This window comes from Phasianus colchicus, chromosome 4 (genome assembly GCF_987193195.1).
Source record: "Phasianus colchicus chromosome 4, bPhaCol1.hap1.1, whole genome shotgun sequence".
Classification (NCBI taxonomy): domain Eukaryota; kingdom Metazoa; phylum Chordata; class Aves; order Galliformes; family Phasianidae; genus Phasianus; species Phasianus colchicus.
The window spans coordinates 56,208,875-56,232,213 of record NC_143439.1 but is presented as its reverse complement, the minus strand read 5'-3'; the positions used below and the strand labels follow the sequence as shown (position 1 = coordinate 56,232,213).

Here is a 23,339-nt window from a genome sequence, read left to right as displayed (position 1 = left end):
ACTGGTACTCTTTAGATCAATGGCAATGCAGTCAGAATTTCAATATGTCACATAAAAGTCACAAATTAAACCTTTCTGAAGGAGAAAGAAAGAAGTCCTGAAAATGAACTTCCTACAGTCTGATCAATGAAAGTAAATGGCCCCTGGGAAGCTTGTAAGAAAGACAAGAAAAATGTTTTATGCATGATCACAGCTAACAATACACATATTAAAAAAGGAATTAGTAATTTAATTTGTAAATTAAACATTCAGAAATGGGAAGCGGTGTATCAAGAGAACAAAGATTAGAATAGGGCATTTTAGTGAAAACACGAAAAGCAAAAGAAACAGGAAGACAGGAGAAATCCACAAAAGAGAATAAAACAACAAGATAGTACACAAGAATAGGAAGAAAATATAGGAAACACTTGCTCTGTAAATCCTACAGCATCAACAATGATTTCATGTTTGTTTTTTTACTCTAATCATTCACATTTAGCTTTTTTTTGAAAAAAAATTCTCCCCCTTCTTTGGTGATCAGACAAATGCATGAATAAAATTTGATGTGGTTGCATACTTCTAATTGTGGAACAGGAAAAGCTTCCTAAGAGATTCTCATATTCCTTGGCAATACTGAGAAAGAAGCATGGAGTGGCAGAACCAGCCTTAACTCTTAAACAAAGAAAAATCAGGAAAAAAAGCACATTAGTGAAAGCGAAGCATAAATGCTCCCACTCCCTTCTAACTGCCCTCCAGCACCCCCTTTCTCTGACTGTATTTTTCAGCTTACAGGTCAAACTGTATTTAAAGACACCACATTTGGTATTTGTCATACTGCACAAATCTCGTCTCCCTACATACACAGCATTCCAAAATACAGATGCTCATCATAGCAGTGCACATTAAAATGAATGCCAAAGAATACATAACAATGGAGAAGAATCAAACACATCTGAGGGTGATGCTTCCCACTCAGGTGCTAGTTCTAGGAAATAGACACATCAACCTGCCACAACTCAAACATTATGGAAAATGGATTATGATATGGTAAAAACCTCAATTTTATTCCCTACATCATCATTCATTTACACCATGATTCAGACAACTGAACAGTTGTAAAATAAGTTATTCCTAAGGAATTATTCTGCTTTCATCATTCTAAAAAGCTTAGAAAAAAGTCAACATTGGATAAGCTTGACGGTGACTCAAAATGCTCATTAATATTTCATTAGCTAATTGATCAGTAGGGAGAAAATATTAAAATATGATAGAAACTTCAGTCTAGGAAAGTCAAGGGAGAGTAAAAATTGTTATAGCTAATTATCCAGACAGTTTTCAGAAAGACTTGTTACTTACCTGCAAAATGAAAAAAAAAAAAAAAAGGAATCAGTAAGGATCAAAATTAAGATAACTTGAAATCCTTTTGAATTCAGGAAGCGTTACTGTAGATGAGTCAATAAGCCAGAAGGTAAAGCATCCAGAACCCACAAAGGAAATTCTGTGGATTGTGTGTAGGTTGGAGGGAGGTCAGACATAATCATCTCTGGATAAGGTCAAACTAGGATATTTCTGTGATGTAAAAAAATTATACCCTGCTAATCTCTTGAATACTTTGAATGAGTCAATAAAACTCATTTGCACAGGGACAGCAAAGAGGCAATTAAACTCAAATGACAGCCTTAAGGAGACTAAGATTTCAGACGAATTGATAGCTGAGAGAATTAGTTATCATCAGATCCAAGATATTTGCATACAGCACTACAGAACTTGAGCTCAATCAAAGAACAAAATACATAGCCTTAATTCATAATCAGACAGCTGAAGGATTATTTTATATCCATTAATCTAAAAATCTCAGAATGATACTTCAGCCAGAACAATAATCTTGGCCTAAGTGCTGAAGGACCCAAATAGAATGACTTTGGGTTGGACGAGATCTCTAAGATCATCTAGTTCCAACCTCCCTGCTACAGGCAGGAACACTTCCTCCTAGACTAGGTAGCTCAAAAAAGCACCATCCAGCCTGGCTTTGAATGCCTCCACAGTGGAGTCATTAACAACCTCTCTGGGCAACCTGTTCCAGTGTCTCACCATTCTCACAGTACAGAATTTCTTCCTAATATCTGGTCTAAACCTACCCTCTCCCAGTTTAAAGCCATTTCCCCTCATCCTGTCACTACATGCCCTTCTAGAAGTCTCTCCCCAGTTTTCCTGTATGCCCCCTTTAGGTACTGGAAGGTCGCTATAAGGTCTCCCATAGAGCCCTTTGTGGGGCTGAATAGCCCCAGCTCTCACGGCTTGTCCTAACAGTGAGGGTGCTCCAGCACTCTGATTATCTTCATGGCCCTCCTCTGGACCTGTTCCAACAGCTTGATGTCATTCTTGTGCTGAAGGCTCCAGAATTGCATGCAGTTACTCCAGGAACAGTCTCCTAAGAACAGAGTTGAGGGTCAGAATCACCTTCCTCAACCTGCTGCTCACACTTCTGTTGATGCAGCCCAGGATACAGTTGGCCTTCTAGGCTACTTCTGCTGCTGGTTCATATTGAATCTTTCATCAACTGATACCCTCAAATCCTTCTCCTCAGAGCTGCTCTCAAGCCATTCTCTGCCAAGCCTCTATTTGTTCTTGGGATTGTACTGATCCAAGGGGCAATGTACCCTTTCTACTTCTGTTACTCAAATGAGTTTTCCCAGGTCAAAAAGTGAAATCAATTTAGCAGGTCTTAAAGGACCAACATTACCTACTTCACCTTAGTACTTCAGCACCACCTCCTTGAATTTCTGCTCAGCAGTGATCATTCTCTTCTGGCTTCCTCTTGTATGTTAAAGTGTACAAGAATCTTGCCTGGGGCAGCAGAACTACTCTTGCAGTTCTATATATCCAAATCCAATAATTTTCCCTTAACCTTCATGACAATTAATGATTTTCAGATGCCTGCCAATGAGATTTCAGAGAGGTATCCAAGGTGCAACATAAATTACATGGCTGCATTTTCAGTTTGCTGTAAAAGTGTGTTCTACCCATAAGAAAATACTAAACGAACCACGCAGTGCCTTCATGAAGTCCTACCCTGACACATGCATGAGTGACAGGAGTACTGAATAACCTCAAGGTTAACCAGGTAGCAGCACTATTTTTTTTCTTCTCAGCAGCTTCCTGAAAGCCTGCCTCACTTTTGTGCTGATAGAAACAGAAAGTAGCCACAGGAATTCATTTAAATTTAACTTTGTGGCAACATAAAATGCGTTACTCTGGGTAAGAATCCCATTTTCATGAGAATCATGCCTTCTCCTGTCCATCATCTATGTAAGTAGTATTTGAAAAAAGAGTGTATTAAAAAAAGTGTATAAAAAAATGCAATTTCCTACTCAGCTTTTGCAGTACGGACCTCCTGGTTTCTGTTACATTAGCAGCAGTGATAGGTAAATTTACAGTTTGCATGGACTACTGAGAGGAAAAAAAAATTATCTGTTTACACAAGAAAGGGGAAGGAAGGAGGTATGCATTATTTTTGGTTCAAAGATCTTACAATTGAGGTTTTACTTCTAAACTACCAAACAGTTACACTTAGGCACCTAACTGAGCTACAGGCAGGCAGCTGCAAGGCTTCTGTTCTACCAGAGCAAACAAGTGCAGCCACACATTTCCCAAATGAAGCAATGTAATAATATATTAACACGTATTATGCATATTGTATGTCCACAGTAAAAGATTTCAGGCAGTAAAGCTATGGAGGTCAAAGTCATCTACCTCTAACTCTGCTACACATAACCCTGTAAAACTCAGTAACGGTGAGAAGCACATGCAAATAAAAAGCCTTGTAGAAAACAGAATGAAACAGTGAAAGGATTATAAAAGGAGAATAGCGCAGCAGATATCAGAACACACTTCCTATTCAAATATTACAGTTATGATACAAAAGATGAGCCTTCCCAAAGGGTTGTAGAGCACCTTCAAAGCAGGAATTAGAATATCCAGTAAATAGGAAATACATAGGAAATAATTTTTCCAGAATTTCATTTTTCAAGAAAAGCTGCATTATAAACAGCTGTTTTAGTGCAAACATGCAGTAGCTATCTCTAATGCCTTTGTGTTTGTTTTAAGATAATGCAAAGAAGCATTCTAGACATTTTCTCAGAACATGAAATGGATTACTTCATTCTCATCTAGAAAATTGATAACTAAGAAGAGCACTTGGAACTCAAAAGACAGCTAACTTTCCCTTAAAATCTTCTCTGCTCATTAAAAATAGCTGTCAGACTTCCAGCAGAACTTTCAAGCAATAGACTCAGCAGTTTATATGCCCATAGCAAGCCAGCTTAGATTCCAATACTGGCAACAGGTTGTGCATAGACCCATTTAAGGAATAATATATGCATAAAATTTACATTTCATTACAATAGTTATCTGCAACACAAACTGTTTATAGCACAGAGCTTAAACCATGGCAGTTACGGAAGGAAGGCTTTGTGCAAACAAGTGTCTTTTAACAAGTTCATAGTGTAAGTGCTACTTATAGATATTTTGCAGATGTGCATCTTTTTATCTGGAAAATACTTGGAGTTGAGATAGAAGTTTGTGTTATTTGTTTAGTGTTTTAAACAAATGGAAGAAGTGACAAAGCATTGAAAACTAAAGTGCCAAGAAGTTTCAGATGGAACTTTGTCAAGTAAAACCTCTCAAATTTTGATTTCAAATGTTTCCACACACTTTTGAAATGAAGCACTCATTTTCAGTATGCATGACAAGCGCTGAAGCCTGTGAACTGCTGACAGACAACTGAGAAAGGTTATATTTTTCTAAGGTTTATTTGCTAAAACTTATTCTCTTCGCAATTTTCTTTCTCTCTACAAATTTATTACCTGCACTAGATCTGATGAACTGAAGTCTTATTTGCCAGTATATGGGAACTGCACAATATGAGCGCTTTTCTAACACCATACTATGTATCATTTACTAGGAATCAACAGTGATATTTTTAAATAAAAAAAAGAAAAAAGAAGAAACATTTATTGTGTAATCCCTGTAATGCATGGCTTTTCCCTGTTATCTCGGTAGTATTGAGTAGTTCAAAACTTTGAAGCAAAAAAAGATATACTTATTACTTGAGAAAACTAGCATCCACCTCTAGAAAGAGACAGATAATGCTAGCGGTTAGGCCATATTTGCAGTCTTCATTTGCCCTTTTTTTTTTTTATCATCTAACTGCTTCTTTGTGCTTCTTACGTTCCCACCAAATTTGCATATTGATGGTTCTCTTGATCAACTCTAAATTCTTTATGAAACAGAATAGTGAGAAGACAGCCAGCTCCCACTTTTGTTCATCTTTCTAATCTTATCTCCTCCCTTGGAGCTATCTTTTTCAAAAGTTTTTTAAAGGCTAAGCAATTTTCAAGACAAAACCCTCTCTCCCTATGCTCAGGAAGAGATATCATGCCAAAAACAGTACTGAATGAAAACACTCCAGTGATCAATGGAATAGTATTAAGTCTGCCTAGCTTCGCTGTCATGACAAATTTGACATCTAAATTCAAGACACTAATTAGAGTCTACACATGGCAGAAGAGCTGATTAAGTGGTTCACTGCTGCAAAAAGAATAACTTCATTCCTCCTCATCTTCTCACCTGTGACCTAGCTGGCTCCCTGTTATAAGCTCTGGTACTTGCCTGATTGAATGGTAAACTCATTTAACTAACAATACATAGGGTAAAAAAAGTGCTTTCTACACTGAGGTGGATTTCTGTAGGTGACTGAGCAGAACTGGTTTAGCATGTTGTCAAATGAGGAACAGAACTAACGCAGAGTGATGGGATTATACAGCCAGGATCAGAGGCAGACAGATGACCCCTATCCAAAGCATTCTGTCCCTAGCTTCTCATAGAACAGACAGAAAAAAAAAAACAAAAAAACAACTGTGAAACTTAAGCACTGATTCTGACAGTCAGAAGATGTTCACTCTATGCATTTTAGATCATGTAGGCAATTAGATAGTACAGGCAAATTGAGCCTTATCTGATATAAATTATCTAACATACATTAAAAAAAAACTTCTAAAGTTCTTACTTAAGTTGTTTTCAAATACTTATAAGAGAATGACTATTAAAATAAATGAAAGTAAATGTTAACTATTACCCTACTAACTTTGTGGGTGTATTGTTATTTGTGATGAATTTTTCCTCAGATGATTTTAGTTTTGACAATTTGATGTTAAATATTAGTTTTCTAACCTGTTTTGGTTTTATGTGTATAAACATACACAGTAACATGTTTAACATTGCCTTATTTTACAAAAAAGGATGTTCTTAAAGTCTGTCACTTCCCAGTCATTAGTGTATTAGTGTTTCCCCTGAAGATCTCTTATAAGACATCGATATACTTGCAGTTTGAATGTAGAATTGCATCAACAAAAGTCGTGCAAAAGCAAATCACAGATCCAAAAAAAAAAAAAAAAAAAAAAAGAAAAGGAAATAAACATTTAAGTTGCAATACAGCTTAGAAAACTTATAAGCTCAGAAACTCTGATCTGTGAAAACAGAACGGGGGATATACGTGGGAATTCTATTCAAGTGTTTGAAATCTTGTAAAAAGAGCAATTACTAGTTTTCCATGTCAAAGGCGGTATAAGTAGTAAGTGGTCTATCTTTCAATAAGGGAGATTTAAGGTACAGGAAACCCACTCACACCAGCATAAGCTATTAGGTTAATCTAACATAAGGCAAGGATTCTCTTGGTCCCATGTGGAAATTTAGGCTCTCTTTATACTGTATGGAGAGAAACTGTAATTGTACTGTACTTGCCAATATATATTACATCCTAGCCCTTACAAAAAGAAAATCAGTGAACTACAGCCATTTTTAGTTATTCTTTGCTGTGCAGTTCTTTACCAGGTTGCTCATCTTTTCTTTTCATTTTCAGTGGCAAAGCAGACTTCAAGTTAAACCCGGCCAAGAAAAAAATAAACCAAACTAATCCCTGTAACTTCACATATATTTGTCCACAATAATAGAATATATTCTGTGGGCATGCAGAGAGTAAGTAATTTTCAGCTAATAACTCTAGTTTAAAATAGACTAAGACTTCTTAATAGCAGACAATTAGATATCTGTTTTCTCCAGAGCTATACCAACTTTTCACTCCAGAAGATTGAGTCAGAAAACAAAGCTATCAGACCCTGAACTTTTGAGTGATGAATGTATGGAACAAAAGTAGTAGGACAACAATAGATGCAATTACAAATGTACTATAGACTATCTAGCCAAAGTTTGCAAGAGATTTATCCAAAAGACATTTCCATATAAAAAACTCTTCCACCTTTAACCATGATTGCTTGGAGGAAGTACAAAGTTTCACTGTTATGTTTTGATTTCAAATGATTAAAACACACCAATAATCAAGGAAGCCTGAAAATATACAATGCTGTAGTAGTCAAAGCATAAGCAAACTCAGAGGAGAATTGTGAAAGTATACAGAGAGAGGTTAATTTTTATACAGAATATATTAACAAAACATGGAAGTAAGGTAATACTTAAATACTTTTTCCAACTACTCTTTCAGTTACTTCCAAATTCATAAAATTTAACACACCATATGGCTTCCATAGGCATTAATTTGATGACTGATGCATACATGTGCATTTGACACTAAAAAAGAGTCAGATCTAAAAAGCAAGATTAATTTTTTGCCCTCTGTGGATACCCAAGATGAAGTAGGTATACAAGGCAATAAGGCACAGCTGATACCAGCTGAGCCAGGGGAGACCAGAAGGATGCACACCATCGCTCCTCGCCGCCCACATGCAGCACCCCTTTTATATACGAGTCTATCAGTCGGTATGCGTCCTTCCAACTTCTGAACCTAACATCTGTAATTTTTCTAAGCATTATGCAGCAGGATTACTGTCTGATTTTTTCTAAGGGCACTGTGTAGCTCCAAAACTGACTTGAGATGATAAGCAATATTTCCCTCATTGATAATTTGTGGATTTTGTCACACAAAGTGATTAAACTGAACCATTAACTGAGAAAGAGAATGAGAAAAGAGTTGTACATCTGAGCACAAGATTATGGAAACACAGCACCCTTCACTGAGATCACATGATGTGTTATTCTGAAAGATTGTTAGTTTTAGCGCAGTTTTAATGTTTTTTCTAGGGTGATCCAAACTCTTAGTAATTAGTTAAAGCAAAAGAATAACTAAGAAAAAGCTCCACATTATCAGCTTATATTACTAAATTATATAATAAGTTAAATTACTAAAATGACTGGGAAATGAACTGTACTGAAACTGCCATTTGAAGTTGAATGCAACCCATTCTTGGATGCTTGTTTCACAATCTTATTTTATTTCTGGCTAGAATGTCAAAAAAAGAAGCATGTCTAATCTTAAAATAAGTTAAAGGGGAAACCAAGCATTTTTCAGGCTTTTATCGTGTGAAAGAAGAGTTAAACTTGCTTAAAATAAAAAACAAGCTATTATGAATTAATAGTGCAGCCTGAGCTGTAAAGTCCTATAAACTTCAGCATGTTCCTTCCACTTTTTGTCATGAACATGCAACATCTCTGGAGATTTTCCAACAACTATATTCACCTCGACCTTATAGCAAGACTTCTTTTTTTTTATGGAGTACAAAACACTACGCATAAAAAATAGCACATGACATAACAGTAACATCCTCAAAGCTCATCACAGAGTTTATTTTTATATTTCACCCAAGTCTCTTCTTTTTTCACAAAGCATTCTTTATCTTGTAGCAAAACCTTCATATATAATTAAAGAATCAAAATTAGGAATTTTGTGTCTGTTTCTTTCAGTCAGATGGTCTCAGATCTCAGATCCACTACCAAAAATCCGTTAAGTCCTTCATAATCAATACTGATCATTTTCAAGTTGAGAATAATGAAAAACTTTGATTTAATAGTGCTTCTGCTAAAATAAGTTTTACTTCTTATTAGACAAGGTGTAACATCTCTAAGAATTTGCTTGTTTTGCATACACCATTGAAACAACTTTACCTTAAATTACGGGAACAGTAACAAAAAATTTTTCACATTCACTATATAGTGCCTTTTCCCAACAGATCAGTCATGTGTAACACATTTCATGGCATTGCCAACAATACGGGAATTTCAAACACTTCTGAAGCAATGTTTTTAATTAATCTGTATTTTGCTTGGCAATTACTAATAAAAGAAAATATATACACTTCAGATAAGGTCTCAAATACCTGCAGAAGGCTTGCTCTACTCAAATACCTTTTAAACAGATTTCAATTTAATTGGGACAGTTTGAGCATATAAGCAACTTTTTTGACACTTCACCGCATTGAAACAGCATGTATAAGTCTGCATATGCCATCAAACACACTGAATTTCTACCTCCAGAGCGAGTAAACAGTTAAATGACTTCTCTACAAATGTCAGGTAGAGACACAAGTTCTCAGTGTTTCTAGCACCCCCATACACACAACTGCAGCACCTGAATTATTTCTCCACTCTCCTACACCTCCACCATGGATACACCATACAGCCTTCTTTCTCAGCTGCAAACTTTGCTTCTTCCTCACCAAACATTCTCTCTGCCACAAGATAACTTATTTTTGGATCATAATTTTGTGAAAGTTTTTTTCAAAGCCCAGAGTTCTGAATTTCTTATTTTCTTTCATCACCCAATTCACTTTGACATCAGGGAAGGTTTCTGAGATAAATTCACTTACCTTAGTATCCACCAGGCCACCTTTGAGCTTTGCATACAACTAGAGCATTGCACTAAGCATTTAGATAAGGTATATAAAGCTAAGTCTATATTTACCTCAACAATACAACACTAAGCACTAAAGAAAAAAATATTTCTAATCCTGTTCACTCAGGTCTTAAGGCACTAGAGGAATCCCATACTGAGGGGATCCACAGCATACGTAACTAAGCAAAACACAACAGACTTTTTCTTTGGAAGGTGACAGAAATCCCTTACCCTCCCTCCCTAAGTGCATCTTTCTCTCACTCAGCGTACATCAGCCCAGCAACTACATTAGAGACCTAGAGTCTCATCCTTTCCTCAGGCAGTGAAAATTCAATCCTCTTTCCATTCACCAGACCATCACCAATTATGTGGTTCAGCCTCCTCAACAGGTACAGGCTGACAAACCCACAGGTTTCACTCACCTCTATTTCTGAAGGACTCTTTCCTTCCTCTCTTAACAATGTTTTCCAGTTTGCAGCCTCAAGATGCCACATGGCAGCACTGGAACTAAATTTTCTACTACAGAGAAGGCCCGAGTCAGTGAAGACCCAAGACCAAAACGTTGCAAGTAGCAACACATCACCCAGGTGCAGCTGAAAAGAAATTTTAACTAATTAAGAAGCAGGTGCACATGATCTGCCCAATATAACACCTGTTATATGCGACAACACCTCCAGCTTGTTTGCTTCAGATAGCATAGAGGAAAATATTTTCAGGATAACACTCAGATTTGTTCATGCAAATCATCACTGATCAAATAAGAGTTGTTAAGATTAAAAGTGCAAAATCAGATTAATAGGAAAACAAAATCCTCTCCTTCTTTCATTTTATCACAGATACTCGTAACATGGTTACTCCTAAATTTCTTTAAAATTGTTTTCATCATTTTTTCCATAAATACTCAACATTGTCATTATAGATTGTCACTCATGCTTGAAAAAACAAAGCGTTAGGCTAAGAAAGTTTTTTTCTGCTTAGTTTATGCATGCTAAAGCTTAATTTCAGTTTCCTCTTTCTTTCTTGAAAAACATATTCCTAGTTAATTATATTGGAAATGTTTAAAAGCTTTTCAAATCCTCTGGGCTTTCCTGCACTCTTTCTTCCTGTATCCTATCTGTAAGATAGAAGTTGTTTTAAAAAGCAGTATTGTTTTAATGTCTATTTTTATCACAATTTTCTCATCAGATCTATCAAATACATTTCTGCTGTGTGCTTTAACGCGCAATTCAGACTACTAACATCTAATCAAAGTTTCCATTCAATTCTTCTAGAAAGGAATAAAAGCTTGATCTAAAAATTAAATGATACTCTTTGAAATTTAACTAGAGCAAACCATGTTTCTTCTCCTGCTTTAAACTAAAAAACTTATTGCTTTCATGTCCCCATCTTGCTAATAGATTCTGTCACTTTTTACTGACTTTCTTCTTGCTATAAGATCATAGTTTTATTATTTTTACCTGTTATCTTCTTGTAACATTCTAACAAAGCCATGTGAAAACGATGCCTGTACCCTGGGGAACAAGTAACTTCAGATTCTCATTATCTTCTCTACAACCAATATTTACCAAATGAAGAAGAAAGAAATTCCAAAATGAAAATCTGTTACAATTGATTTTCAATCACTTTTTATTTGTAGAATTAATGTTTATTAAAGGAGAATAGATTTGCCTCTGCTTAAATTTGACCTTCAAGTGTAAGATTTAATAGGCCAGAGATTAAAGTAAATCACTGTGGTTTGCTCATTCTTTTTTGTTAGGGAAAGCTGAGAAGAGGAAATAAAACATGAAATAAAAACAGAAGGCAGATTATGAAAAAGTATGAGTATTAGAAAGAGTAGGCTAGAAGCTATTTAAAAATAAAATAATTGCAATATTTTATTATTTTTAGGTACTCCTCATCTGGTACATGTGAAATGTAATCTCAAAAGAACATTATTTGTGGGGCAATTCCTTAGAGATCACAAAACTTCCAAAAAGTTTAGTTACAATATATATTTATTAATAAATGTATAGTTAATAAGAAGCATAAAATGTACTACTAATTATATCTAATACAATCATGTATTGTTTGCTAATATAATAAAAAGTATATATAACGCCTTTGAAAAAGAATATTAAAGAAACCTTTCCTGTAATGCTCTGTCACTATGTGGACAAAGCAGATACTAATACTTTTTCATTTAAAATAAAACAAACAAAACAAAAATGTTTTTAAATTAAAAAAACACTCCAGATTTGCATATTGATCTTTGACCCAAAATAACAGAATTTCTGACTTTTGGGCAATCTGTATTTCATAACATGAACTTCATTTATCAGAACTTAGCTTTGGACACAGCATACTCTTTTAAACTAAGCTCAAATATATACTTAAACCACAAAGACCTCTCAGGTTGAGGGGGGAAAAAAAGGAAAAAAAAAATTCTCATTAGAAACCTGTGTGAGATGTTTCAGTTTGCAGAGAGCACATAGCCCCTCTTACTGCAGCTTGACACTTCAATCTCTGCGTAGACCAAGTGTAAATCTGGGTTAAAAAGCAAACAAATAAGTAAAAATGAGAGTGCTGGGCTCAATCAGGGCCTCAGTACAGGAGGAGAAAAGGTTCTTTTTAGATCCTGTACAGTTTCTTATTTCATCCATCCTGGCTCAACACGCAAAGTGCTGCAGCAAGCTCTGCTTGTGCCCACTGATTGCTCTCTGCCTTTCATCCCCTCACCAGGCCCATCTGACAAAATAATCAACAAAATTACTCTGCTTGAAAGGCGGGGAGGTGGATTTTCAAAGCGTTGTGAAGCAAACACCACAAGACAATTGTGAGTGGGGGATGTATGAGGTAGCTGGATTTCTGCCTGTGGAATGAGGCACAGATAGGAGCATCCCACCCTGGTGCTTGGAAAAACTGGCAAAACTGCAAATGATGCTGGCAAAAATATGAGTTTAAATAATGTCAAAGAAACAAGAAAATTGGAAAATAAGGTGAAAATATGGGCTTTTGTGTTCAATCACCTTCTCTTTGAGGCTTGTATCACACAGTGTGCACATGTACACATTTACATGCAGAATCTTGCACAAGTGGATGACCATAGCAAATGTGGGCATTTCAATTTAAGCTCTCCTCCTAAGTTAATTTTATTTTTATACTCTGTATTAATTAACTTGAAGTCAAATGAAAGATGAAGAAAGTAATTTCAAAACCACATAGAAAGTTATTTACAGAAAGTGCTGAAGAAAAACCTTTTCCCTGTAATGCTGATTCTCTTTATGTTTGCGGCCATCTGCTCTTCTTCCATCATTCATTCTCCATCTAGCAGCCTACCTCCTCCCTGTATCCAACTTGATTTTCACACTCCTGTCCAATCTTTTTCTTCTTAAAATTCTACACAGTGAAGTCTATTTGCACAAATTTTCAACTAGACAAATATTTTAATAAAATGAAAACCACTGTCAAAATTAACATGACATCTTCATGCACTCCACATTTTCATTTAGCCTCCATACTGACCATCTCCTTTTCTACTACTTTCCTTTGCTACTTGTAAACTCAGTAGTCTCTCCCTGTTTCTCCCCACTCTGTCAATCTATTGTGCTAACAAAATAAGAATCTGTTTCAATACAGAGACAGTAATGGAAATGACAGTTACTAATATCTATCTTTTAAATATTAAATAAAATGCTAAGATCAATGAACAAAAGCTAAGATCAATGAACAAATGATTCATGAAATGGATCTTGTATGTTTTTTTAATAATCATCCAAATAATTGAAGCAAATTAAATAACTAAAGGGTGAGAATTATAATTTAATCAAAATCAAATCTGTTCCATTCCTAATTTGAGTGCACTGCAGTAAAACAATTTGTTAAAGGAATATTAGTCAGATTGTACTATCAATCATTCATGTGATGAAATGTCAGAACAAAATTTCTCACAGAGCTCTAAGCCAGGTGCTTTGGTACATGTATAGTGATAAAATCTTTAATTACACGATCTCATTATTTTCCTTCAAGACATCATTTTATTACATTTACAAAAAGGATGGCGCTCACTCAGCAAAGATCTATTTAATGTTTTCATTCCTCCTGTTTATCAAGTTTGTGGTCTCACGGCTGATCTGCTGACCACTATTCAAGAATGCACTGAAGAAAAAGAACAATATTTTCCTCATTAACTTTTTTAGAAAGCCAACACAAGGGCCTTAGTGCTTCATAAACATATGCTAGTTTACTTCTATAAATTGTATGTGACATGACTGCTCCTATTTTACAGTAGGATGAATCAAAGGAAACTAAATACAGGTTACAATAACACCCCTAAAAAAGGAGCCCTCATGTAACTCACGTAGGATTTATAATGAGAAATTCATAACTCTTACTTTCCAGCATTGCTAAAACCTAGTTTAACCTAAAATCAAATCTGTAAACATGAAACAGCCTGAACTCCTTTCCCCAGAGAGGCATGAGTGGGTCTCAACAAGGGCAGATCTGAATGGCAGAATATTTGGTGCCAAGGAGACAATGCATACAGTCATATATTTCTCAGGACTTTTATGCAGAACAACATGAAGTATTTCTCATGATCGAATATGCATTAGTAGATAGAACATATATTCAGGTTATATATCATTTGGAAGTAATTCAGTTTTCAAATTAAGACTGTTCAAATGGAACAGAAGATTCACTCCAGAACCTGTCCTGATTTGAAATACAATGCTCATACATCCACACCATATATATTTTCATTTAACACAATACATGTGCTCATGATAAATGGACTCAGTACTACCCACCTCATGGCAGTGTAGAACTGCAGTAAGATTTTGCACAGGCAGACTCATAGTTAGGTCATTATAAAGTATATCTTTGCTGCTCTCTGCTGGTCAGAGAGATTATTTTAAAACTTGCAGAGAGAACTTGGAATCAGTTGTGATAAGCATAGTAAATATCAATTGAATAGGAGGTTTACGGCATTTAAAGCATCATCTCAGTTACCACAATGATTTTTTTTTTTTTTCCTGTAGAAAGTCTGTGTTCTTCAGACCATCAAAATTAAGAATAAATCCTAGAAATGGAATCAAACAAAACTCCAGCTTTGCAGGCCATGGCATTCTGATTCACAGAGGTACATGACTAAAACTACTCTTGCTTGTAATACTCACATTTTTGAAAGAACAAAGCAGAGCCTAAAATACCTCATTAATCAATAGCTACAAAAAATGTCGCTGTCTGTTTCATCATTCATGATAGAATAGTGCAATATAGATAGTTCATGATAGAATAGATAGTGCAATACTAGAACTGAAGACCATTTCACAGATCAAGGAAAATAATTATAATTCTTTGCATGTTTAGCATCTTTCCAAACTGTATGTACAATAAATAAATAAATAAATAAATAAATAAAATACAAATATAAGGAAAAAAAAAAAACATTCAGCACCTCCACTTCCACCAAACAATAGAATCTTCACCTCACACAGATAAACTATTCAATCTGGATGAGGAAAACGAGGCGCATCATGCAGATGTGTAAAAGCATGACTGAGATACAAGAAATTTGTGCTTCATGTATGGGAAAGCAAAAGAGTATTAGAGCCAAATATAAAGAAAGTAAAGAAAAAATTAAGTAATTAAAAAGTTTTTGTTTTGTTTTTAAACATAGCAACACGGTTTCTATTGTGCCATGGGTAATCTTAGACAAATCTTCATGACCAAAGGCACTGTGTCCAGATTGGATCAGCTATACCATTATCAAAGAGAGAGACAAAGGAAGTAACAGCAATAACTCAGAGCCCAAACAATTCTCCAGTTGTATGAACTGTCTGTGAAAGAGGTAGCTTTAAATATATTCAATAAAGAGCAAAAGCAAATTCATGTTTTTGAACAGCATCTCAAAGTATCTCATTTGCATATTAATTATCACAGCCAGTACAAATTTCAATAGATCTCCTTCATACTATTCTTACTGTTAGCATTCAGACCTTCGTAAGTATGAATTGCCTGGCAAAAGCATAGGAGGATGGTTTCTGTGTGAAACAATGTGCCTTTCTTGTTACTCTTGAAGTTTATGTTCATTCAATAATATACATTACCTGTCAGGTACCCAACAAACAAGCATCTAATCAGCACTGTCTTGTCAAAATCTGTTTTGAATTTTTGCCTCAACTTAATTCTGTCATAAAGAACAAATAAATATCTGTACATTTCCTACCACTCCCAGTTTCAAGAATCTTTAAGCTATGCTTAATTTCTATTTGAATTCTAATGTAAATAGAAGTGTCATTTTTGGAGCTCTGAGCTAGTAAGTCTTTAATTAAGTGGTCTCACTGGATAAGTATTGCTCAGTACAACTGACTCCAAAATAAAAAATATTAAATTACCATAGCAGAAGAATAAAGAAGAATTTCATGGCAAACTAAACTGATTTTAAATTTTGTTAAAACCATGAAATGACAATTACACCCAATCAGAATACAAAAAAGTAACAATCTTTTCACAAATCATCCTAAATAATGCATTACCTGGATGTAGCTGAAAACATAACTCAGGGGTTTTGCTGCTGTTGTTCTTGTTTTTTTAGTTAAACAATTTATTTAGCAAAGTACCGAAACATGAATAATCTATTTGTTTTGATTTCAAACTCATATTTTCCTCAAAGAAATATCTCAGCACCTATATTTGCAGACATTTAGCCACAGTGTGGGATTACAAAAATTGAACTGGCTTTGAGCATGGAACATTAAAAGAAATTGCAAGCTAAAGAACATGTTCCCAAATGGCTTGCAGAGCTTTACTTGAGGTCAATGGTCTCCACTTTATGACAACATAAATAAGATAGAGAAAAACATGTTGTGATTTCTGTGACTGCTTTCTAAAACTCTACGCTGTATTAAGTAGTTTAAGAAACATACCAAAGCAACTGTCCAATATATTCCTATAGAAATAATTTTTGGGGATTTTAAAATATAAATGTGTGCAGACATAAATTTATTTATTCCACAGATGTTACTAATGGCTTTAAATATGAAGAACGATAAGAAAAAAAAGATTTTCCTTCATGTTTTTCTTTTGTTTTCATTTTAATGTTGTCAAAGTTCTTAAGACATTGAGTTCAATTTTTTTCCTTTATATTTTAAATAATAAAATTTAATCAAATCTGTAATGACAACTGTGAGATTTCAAAATCTATGCCTCGTATGGAAACACGTGTTTGCATATGACTTAGATTTTTAAAACTGTAAACTGCCAATCTCATTTCTTTCTTCCATTTCTTTCTTTCAAACAAGAAAATGCATTACATAATTCACAGCTTTATAAAAAGAATCCAAGGTTTGTATTCAGCTATCCATCTGTATTAAACATGAATGTTTTTTCAACTGGTTCCCATAACATTTCAGATAATTTTCACATGGCACATGTAGTGTAACCAAAAAACCTTTTCATGTCAACTATACAAAAAAAGCTAATTCTAAACCAAGTCAACATCTGAAGCTTATTTATCACTCTATCATTCAAGATTTTCACCTCTCTTCCTTAAGCATAGCATCTTACAAGTCATTTTCTACATTTTAGGCAGCTGAAAACAAGTAAGAATAGCAAATTGTATCATACAAAGAAATCTGTATTTCAAAGAATTCCCAAAAAGTCTAGCAATCTCATGATGTCCAAATCTTAGATGATGGAACAAAGGAAGAAATTGGGATCATCGTTTTTAATATTGCTTAGTATTAGTTTGAAATAATTTGGTCATCCATTTAAGCACTACAAACATCATCATGTAGCATCTTGCTATTTTCCAGGCTATAATTGAGAATAGTGGGCTCATATTTCAAAAATGTGGTTCAACTGGATACACCTGTATCATTGGAAGTAGAGTTTTGTTAAATCATAGGAAGAGAGCATCAGGTACTTAAAACTCAGATTCAGCTTCTGTGGGTGGTTTAGTGATGGTCTATTAATTGAAGTATTGTGACTCACAATCATTTGCTTTACCTCTCTCCCATTGTCTGAATAAAGTATGGATTTAGATAGGGAACTCAGGTTCAGCCTAGGAGAAATTCTGAGCAACTAATTTAATCTCTTATATGAAATTCAAAGAATTTCTTTCTTCTACTGCATTTTTTTCCAAATGCATCTCTTTACTGGATTCCCAAACACAGCAGAGGCAAGTCAGCCTTTTATCTGCTTCACAACCTCTTCACCTCTGTGATCAAAGAGATTTCATCTCCACTCCACAGCACTTTTACTTTCGATGTCTTTAACACAATATGCTCAATCACAGCAACAGCAAAAGGGCAGACATCTAGATATGGCATAACTGGTGGACTATGGTACACTACAAAAGTACAGTATGAATTTAAAGTGTACTTCTTATCTTTTCACTGGAGGACACTGAAGAAATAAAGATCTCCTAAAGATATGCATAGAGATATGATAATATCTCTATGAGACCTATGTCCAAGTGATGGTGTCCCTCTCTAAAACCTTACTGTTGAAAGGAACAGGTAAATTCATCTCTCTTTCACTGTCTTCCTACTTGTTACTAACTTGACATCTAACACATGAGAGCATTGCCTTACCAGCTGTTACTCGTCATGACATTTGCCATTCTACCTCTCACCGTAGCTTGACAAACCATTCTGTCTTACTGATGTCAGAGCTCAGCATGAAACAAGAGAAGGCATGAACTGTGCTTTGCTCTGTCACACATAATGGTTTTAAATGAATACCCCAGGAGACATAATGGGGAAAAAAATGCAAATAATTGCTTTTCCTATTATCATTTTCCATAATGACTTTTGTTGTGACTGATTAGCTCCATCTTATTAAGAGACTCTGCAACAATACTAAACTTCTGTCTAGAGACAACGAGAGCATGCTCAAAGTAGAAAAATGTGACTAAAGGAAATTGAAAAAAAAAAAAAGAAAGCTTGCTGCTGTGATGCTAAGTGTCATTTATCATATGTGCTCATGGTATCTTTGTGATAAAAGCACAACCTTTACAGCAAAAATCCAATTCCTACAAGCATAAAAACTTAAAACTTACTAGAGACATGCAAAGAAACAGTGAGGAGCTGAGGCAGGGATCTAAGGACCCCTACATGCTTTCATGAACCAGCTTGTTCCTCCACACTTCAGTCACTGTTCAAGGGGAAAGCAAAGGGACACTAACCAATGACCAGCTTGCCCTCAGGCTTTTTTCTAGGAGCCAAGAACTCCAAGGTAATGCATCCACTTCAATTCTGGGTAAAAAGTACCTTGGAACTTCCTATCTCCCAGTACCCACTGCTGAGGTAAGTCTGAAAGCAAGTTTTGAAGGTCTCTGTAGACCACAGTGAGTCTGTGAACTTGTCAGCTCATCAAATATATACTCAACATCTGTCATGAAAAAATCCACAGCCGTGAACTGAGAGCTGTCTGGACCCTGAGTGCCTCCTGACCAGGCAGGAAACTTAAGTTGCAAGGTCCACTATGTTTAAAGCCTACTTATGTCACCAGCACTTACGACACTTGGATAGGAAGGCAGGTTCCCTGGAGGAAAGCAGGAAAGAATTCAAAAAGTAATCAAACTGCTGTTGTATGCGGTAGTCCTGTGACTACAACAGACATTTCAGATGAAAACGGTCTCTTACAAGCTGTAAAAATATGAACATGAGCCATTATTTAACACTTGACCTCACTGTTGAGTGCGTCAGGATGGTCTACACATAGCCTGAAAGTACTGAGCTGTTTTATCTTATCCTGTCCTTAATAGCAGGATATCCGACCTTGCCTAACTTTACAACTGTAAACCATTCATTAAGTTAAACATCAAGTGTTCTTCTTAGAGAAACCAAAGTGCAGAAAGTGGAAAAACTCCCAATGTATGAGCCTTACAAATGGGCGGCAGATGAAAAGTGTCTTATGAGTCAAGTTCCAGAAGCATAAAGCTTACCTTATTTCATGCACTGGCACTAAAAACAAACAAACAAAAACTAAATGCTATTTTATTCTTGTTTATATTTGCTTCTGACTTCTTCTCTGAAAGTTAATAAATAAAACTGCACAGCTCCTGCAGACCTAGGCTGAAAAGCCTGGAAGTGCTATAACACTCTATAATTCTAGTTCAAATTTTCTATCATGGGTATTATCTAGAGTGAAGAAATGACATGCTGCAAATGTGCTTTCCACCTCTGCCCTCACTATAGTGTAGGCATTAAGTTCTCTCTGACATTTCTTATCTTTCAACAGTAGCTAGATTCATGTTCAAAAACTTTGACTGTGAACACCTTGAGCTAAAATTGGAAGCTTTTCTCTAGTTTATCTCTGAAGACAAATCACCAGACTTCTAGGCTTAACATGGACTTCTAGGATTGCAGTAAGAAAAATCCTTTGGAAACAGTGGAAAAAAAAGCCTTTGGCAGCAGTTTATAACAGCTGTTCTTCATTCTAGTAATGAATGAACAACCAATGAGACCCTGAAGATGGAAGGGGAGGAAAGTGATTATCTGCTCCATAGAGGTGTACAGAAAACTGTTTTCCCTGTAACAGAAAATGCCCAAGAAACAGAGAGGTGACTGAGAAATGTAAGAGCTATTGGATAAGCCATATGGCAGTTGGTGGGTTACCTTAATGTATTAAAAGCTCAGTGGAGGTGGTCTGAGTTTCACTAGCAAAAATAGCATTGGAACCAGTACTCAGAGGCTGAAGTCAATGAGAAAATTTTAAACAGCTGCATGTATAAAAACTGAAAAGCTACCAAACACTAGTGTAAAAGTCACATAGAGATAGATTGTATGAAGGTGAGTAAACACAGTGATTTTGAATTACGTGTACTTATTCCAATATACAAAAGGATAATTAACCAAATTTGCCATTCAGCTGGCTATTTTTTCAATTATTTATGACTGATGTTTTTTCATATTGGCCTTTATATGATTTAGAGAAGGAAATGAAGCATTTTTCCCTTATTTTTCCTTCGAGAGTCCTTAGCATATCACAAATAACAAGGAGATTATTTGTATTGTTTCTATGATTACATGCCTCTCAGTTTGCCTCCTTGATTTTAGCTTTTGTGTAAAATTAAAAAAAAATGCCACTGAGTAGAGAAACAAACAGAAAATAGAATTAAGGAGACACGGCATAAATAACTTCTAGAAAGTTATGGTACTATTGGCAAAGGCTGGGGGTTGTTACAGTTTCTATGTAATGGGATGAAGCTGTGCATTCACACAACATTATGTGATGCAGGCCCCAGCTGGTGTTAACGGAAGAACTAAAGCTGCCTTATCTTTCTCTTGCTCAATAAATCAGTGCCTGAGTTAGACTAATGAAAAAGGAAAAGCTATTTTCCAGGCAACAGGCATGGTTACACAGCAGATTTGCCAAGTCTTCAAGTCTAAAAGGCATAAACAATGAGAAAGACTTCCCCAAGAGCATTTTTAAACTACTTTTATCTGATTGTATAGCAACACAGGACCTAAAACACAACTAATCTACTCATTTACTTCCTTTGCATTCATGTTAGAGTACGTATCTGTAAACTGAGAAAGCTGTGTTTTACAGAGTACTCACTTCTACATGCAGTATCTCAAGTTCTCAATATTCTGCTTGAGAAATAGAAGTGCATTAAAACATGGATAATCACTTCCACACTATTCTCTAGTGCTTCACATGATTTGATATCATAACAAAACCCACTGTCGCATCCATCTTTAAGGTCTGCCTTTACACAACTTAGTGTGATTGTCATTTTGGTTTGAGCATGTGCCTTCACAATTTGAGTTATATAGAGCTTTTCCTTCTCCTTTACAAGTAAAAATGTCTTAGGATTCTTATTACCCCATATTGTTTAGGAAAATAAGGGGCTGCCAAGCATACAGCTAGTCCAGGAGAGTGGTGCTGTGGGATTGCACCCTTGAAAAAGAAGTGGACCAACCCCAACTGAAGGACATGTTCAGCAAAGACTAATGGGCTGTCATCTTTACACAAGTGTAAGAGATTTCATGTCCTTACCCTGTGGGAAAAAAAAATCTATTTTCTTACACATTGTTCCAACAGGAAGACACTGCCCTTTAGCTGGCACCCCATAATCTAGACACTTTGCTCATTAGGAAACAAAAGATCACAGATAAGCTACTAATGAAATGTTTACATCTACTGATGTCAAGTTTCATTAAAGTCAGAGTCAAAATGCTTTCACTGGTGATCCATCAGGCTTTCCATAATTTACTAGGCATTCATGTCTTGGATTTTAAATCTGCTACAGTTATAGAGAGGGAGTTTGGAGCAGTTCTAGATTGCCTCCTAATAGAAGTCTAAAAGTGCACCACACCTACAGTGTTTACACGACAGCCACTAAATAAGCCAAAGCCAAGTTCTACAATTCGGTATTTGTGCCTGCTGGGAGAGCAATTTCTACCACGCAGACTCATGAAGAACATGGGAGCACAGAGGTATAAAATACAGTTTATACATCACCAGACCTTAAGAAATCCAAGGTGATAGTACATTGAAGCGACAGAATTGCATTTGGTTTGAGAAGATTAGATTGGATTTCAATATTAATTTTGAAATAGAAATCATATCACTGAATACATACAATTGTTACATCACTGACAAGTCACTGTGTTTCTTCAAAATCAGTTCTAAAGATGACAAGACATGACAACTTACTCCATTCCTCTGAGATAAATGAACTCTACATATTATCTCTTGGAATGTCAGGACTTTTTTCTAGGCATCTATATTGACGTGTGGATTCATAAATTTGAACTGACATCATTTTAGACTTCTGACTTCAAAGAATACACCTAGAGCTTCTGAGACAACTTTCTTCTCATTTTTCAAGCAATAATTTTAAGAGTTTTCCCAAGTTTGACAGCTGTAAAAATGGACTCATGAAACAAACATGATTTATGAGAAATACTAAAATTATTACCTTGGAAACAGAATCCTGAGTATATTTCACAGAACTGACAAAACCTTAGCTATTTCATCACGTGGTGGTATATGCAGAAGACCTATAGCATTAAGAGTATTCAATTTCCATTGAGTTTGTGGCTTCTCTATTGAAGATGACAAGATTGCCAGTTAGAAACAGCTGCCCATTTAAATCTGGACCGATGACACCAACTACTTTCATATGGTACTTAATGTGTTTTTATTTAAAGGCGTCACCCTTTAAATGGAAAAACTGATGAAGGTTTTCACTTGAGGGAAGCAAGTAACAGGATTAGATCCATTCATTCTGCTATACAACAATTACAGAGAGTACTGGTACTCTCCTTTAAACTTAGGGATAAATTTCATTCAGATCTCTGTGGTAGTTGTAATTGTGCTTAAACTAACTGTGAAGGACAGAGGAAAGGTATGCTACCATCATCAACCACAAAATCTAGAAAAGCAGCAACCAAAAAGTATATTGTAAGGTATTTCCTTTCTGTATTCTGTAGGGTGATAAGGACATTTTCTTTTATTTCAGCTTCCTCTCTGCAAGATGGCAAACAGGAGCTCATTTATTTTGTTAAGCTCCAAGGGACAGCTCTACAAGGACCGATAAAAAGCAGACTTGCAGTTCATGTTTATTCCTATGTTTTTTATAAATGTTTTCTATATTAAAGCATTTACCGTGTCATAAATTAAT

At 35.5% G+C, this 23,339-nt stretch overlaps 1 protein-coding gene across 5 annotated transcripts in view; it reads right to left on the bottom strand.

Moving 5' to 3' along the window:
• Positions 1-23,339, bottom strand: part of KCNIP4 (potassium voltage-gated channel interacting protein 4) — a 381,941-nt gene that overhangs the window by 124,017 nt on the left and 234,585 nt on the right. Inside the window, exon 1 of one of the 5 annotated variants that reach the window (XM_090139602.1) lies at positions 10,144-10,314. The exons of the other annotated variants lie outside the window; for them this stretch is intronic. The gene's annotated coding sequence lies outside the window, so the exon portion shown is untranslated. Of the gene's footprint in view, positions 1-10,143; positions 10,315-23,339 lie in introns of those variants that run through there. 5 annotated transcript variants of the gene reach the window in all.